This window comes from Galeopterus variegatus, unplaced genomic scaffold (assembly GCF_000696425.1).
Source record: "Galeopterus variegatus unplaced genomic scaffold, G_variegatus-3.0.2 Scaffold2092, whole genome shotgun sequence".
Classification (NCBI taxonomy): Eukaryota; Metazoa; Chordata; class Mammalia; order Dermoptera; family Cynocephalidae; genus Galeopterus; species Galeopterus variegatus.
In genome coordinates this window covers 17,045-21,305 of record NW_007728203.1, presented here as the reverse complement: position 1 = coordinate 21,305, position 4,261 = coordinate 17,045, and positions in this window count along the sequence as shown.

The following is a 4,261-nucleotide window of genomic DNA, read 5'->3' as shown; positions in this document are numbered from 1 at the left end:
AATAGCACCTGTATACAATGCAGCTATGAGAATTAAATGAACTAATACATGAACTGTGCTCAGCACACAGTAAGCATTTGGTAACAATCAATATTATACTGATAAAATCTAAAATAGTGTCTGGTACACATTTAGCCCTCAATATACTTTGATTACTATTATTATCACTATTAACATCATCACCACCATCACCATTAGCTGCAAGGCAAGGTGAACCAATAGTGTTTTTTTTTTTTTTCCTTTTATCATTAACAGCTCATACATTTTGTTTCTCTTTCTCAACAGATTCATCTGTCAATGAGTTAGATGACTCTTATAACCCCTTCACTGAAAAACATAAAGCATGTCATTATGGTCTGGCACTACACTAATTAAGAAGTGCAAAGCTTTTTTTTCTTTCTTGTTTTCATAGAATCATCTAGAGAATCCTACCTGGCACTCTGTGCAATTTGATTATACCTAAAAGTGCACTGGTAGAAAATTAGATTTTTAAATACTTTGTGTAGATCATCTCATTTAATCCGCACAAAATCTGCACAAAGCAGGCACTATCATTCTCTACTGAATGAGGCTGGCACCTGGAGCCCTATTGATTGCAGCACAAAATCATTTAGTTAGGAAATGGCAAAGCTGGGATGTAAACTGCCCCATTACACCACCTGGAAGAGACCCCACATTGGTGGCCTATATACTGGGTCCAGACTGCAGATGTGTTTTGCTTGGCTCTTATGGTGTTTTAAAAAATCTCATGCTAAGATTTGAAAATCAGGGGATTTTAAACTAAAATTCATTTCCAGGTTCTTTGAAACAATGAGAAGATCTGGCACACGTTCTCCCGAGGAGCTGAGTTTCAGCTGCTCCATCTGCATGGTGCAGTCCTCACCATGCCCCATTGTCTTCCTGGTGTCAGTGCCAAGTGTCAGCGGCTGTTTATCACTGTGCTTCCAGTGCAGCTCTTCTTAGAACAGAGGATTTCTTTATACCCGAGCCTCTGTCAAAAATGAGAAAAAGTACAGTTGAAGAGATCCAGGAAAGAAAAATGGGAGGCAGCAGAGTTCTTTGTGGCAGGGAAGACTGGTCCTCTGTGTTTAATATGCAAACTGAGGGCATCTGTGCAGAAAGAATTCCTTCCAGCCCCTGCATCTGTTTACATGACTTGCCTGGCTGCTGCAGGCATTTACATTTCTTATGCTTATTGGGAATCCTTTAAATTAATTACCAAGTGGTATTGGAGGCTTTGACAAAGGGAAAGGGTGGGAGAAGCATTTTACAATTGATCAGAATATGAGAACCAATGTCTTGTTATTATTATCATTAGGGTGGAAGACCAGCTGGTTGGCTCACTTGGTTAGAGCATGATGTTGTAACATGATAGTCAAGGGTTTGGATGCCCATATCAGCAGCCACCAAAAAAATTTAAAATAAATAAATAAATAAAATATTTTCATAAGGGTGGATATTCAAACACTGAACAACTGGTGTGGCAAAGGCATGCACAGTCAGAGCAGATAACCCATCGACAGGAACTAATGCTGGCAGTGAAAATATGGCACAACTGTGATAGGGTCTATGGAGTGAAGATCATACCAGATGATGAAGGTGATGACCGTGATGAACATGATAATGATGATGAAGGTGATGTTGGTGATGATGGTCATGATGGTGGTGATGATGGGGATGATGATGGGGATGATGATGGGGATGACGATGGTGGTGCTGATGGTGATGACGATGGTGATGACAATGGTGGTGATGATGGTTATGACAATGGTGGTGATGATGACAACTTTATAGAAACTCTCTGGTTGGCTGTGGTTTCACTTGCTATCTTTGCAGTGTGACCCATTTATTAGCCCCAGTGAGTTCTGGGAAAGTTTTGGCATGGAGCTAATATTGGGTATTGTCTGCTTTGGTCAGAATAACCAAAATGGTTGTAATGAGTCGCAACCATTTTTAGATTGATTTTCTTTCTCAGGAACCCACTGATGCCCAAGCTGACTTATGGCCCCCCTGCAGTCGGCAGATTTTATACTGCAATACATACGGCTTCATAACAAATAACCCAACACATCAAGGCCTTACCACATAAGGCTTTCTTTCTCATGCACTGCTCTGTGGCCTGGCTGCAGCTGAGCTGGCTCATCAGCTGTGGTCTGGTGTACGTGTCTTTCATCCCAGGACCCAGGCTAAAGGCGCAACAGCTGCTAGGAGAACGCTCCTCTCCCGGCAGAGGACAGAAGCTCCCAGGAGGAGTGGGAGATGACTCTGTGACATGGGATAGTGCATCTTCCTTTCTGCCTGCATTCCATCCACCCGTGTGAGTCAAAGGCAGTCCAGAGTCAGTGGCTGGGAAGAGAAGCCGAGAAAGGGAAGTCAGGGATGGAGGACTGTGGTAAAATAATAATACCCCCCCCACACACACCCCATCAAGGTAGGCGTTTTAGAGACAAAGAGCAAATCAGACCCAGACCCGGGGGCACAAACCCACTGTGGTTGCCATCAAAGGTTGTCCACGGCCTCTTTCACACCTCTCTTCAGTCACTGGCTGCAGTGCCTAGGCACACCAATCCTGAGTGGGTGTCTTTCAACAGAGAGCCAGTAAAGCTCAGCAATTCTGTGTGTAAATACTGGGTTCTGGTTCAAATCCTAGGTTATCTGGGTGACCATGGGCCAGTCATTTAACCTCTCTGAGCTTCAGTTTCCCTATCGGTGTAATGCAGGTATTAATAGTATCCACCTCATTGTGTTGCTGTATAAATTGAGTTGATATGAGTCAGATCTTCAGGATGGTCCCTCATATATTGTAGGCACCATAGAAGTGTTGATAGTATGTAAGTCAACCCCTGTTCAAGGTCATGTTTCAGTTTAAAACCTGGGTGGCCTGTCTGAAGACTCCTTGAGAGACGGCTAGTCTTCTGTTCCAGAGATATTACTGCCTAACAGAGACTGTAAATGGATAGGCCAGAGGCCAAAACTAACAAGCAGATAGCTCGTTTGGTCTGTGTAGGATTTGAGCAAAAGTGGGATTAGTTTATAACATTTAAAATGTCAAGACTTCTTACATTCATTTGGAAAAAAAGGAAGACCGTATAAAACTGGGCCCTTCTTCCAGCATGGCAGAAAATTTCTGTGACAGAGAAGCAGCTGCCGGTGTAAAAGGGCCTGGACTCTCCAGTTCACCCCAAACCTCACCACTCCCTATTGCCCCCCTAAGGCAGAGGTCAAGTCAGTTACCATTTATCATCACACCTGCACTGTTATTCTCTTTAGATTAGGCACACTCACATTCTCTATGACTCGGCTTCCTTCTCTCTACACTAGATATAATAACAATGCCTTTCTCGTAGGATATTTTAGAAGACTAAATGAGTTAATACATTTAAAGCATGCAGTAAATGTAAGCATTTGCATGCAATTAGACTGCTTCCTTTAGGAACAAAGACAAACTTGTTCTTGTTGGACTCTGACCCAGTTTAAGCAAGTAACTCTGATTTCAAAAGTATTTTTGTTACGATTTTAATTAACAGAAAACATGTTATATCACTGAAGGGCATTATTATTATTTTCATCTTTTTCCAGGCTTTGATTTTTAAGCTGAAGATTGCCTCTTGTAAAATAACACGCAGGACTAGCAAACCCAGGGAAACTCCCACATAAAAGCCACTTGAAGGAACAGAGGTGAGGGTGAGTATTGGGGTCATTACAGGAGCACCCCACGCTCCCACCTACCTTTCTGCCTTCCCACCTTCCCCTTTCCTAACCTATCATGTACACCTGCCAGAGTCTTCTAACAGAGATTTGAGTAGACCATTCTCAGCTTGGAAACCACCTGTAGCATCTCATTATCTACAGGAAAGAATTTAAACTGTTCAGCAGGGTAGAACTTCTGCATTTGGGCCTCAGCCTTTGCAGACTTACCTCATGCCATGTCTCTTCTCCATATCTCCTCCCCCATCTCAGAACACACCTGATGCACCTGTTGTACAGACTGCGGTCCTGCCTTCCCCCGCCTGTCCAATCCACTCAGTATTTTTCAGCGTTCCCTATAGCCCCCACCTCCATCAGGAAACTATCCCAGATTAATTATGTCTCCAGAGCCTGCTCCTACCTCAGCACTCTGGACACTTTTTGCTTAAGCATCAAGATTCATTCAGGGCAAGCAGAAACCCAGATCTAACTGGCTTAAATGAAAAAAGTGAATGTATTGCTCACATCACTGAAAAGTCCTGGAGTTGATGTCTGTGGTGTGGTTGCTAAGCTG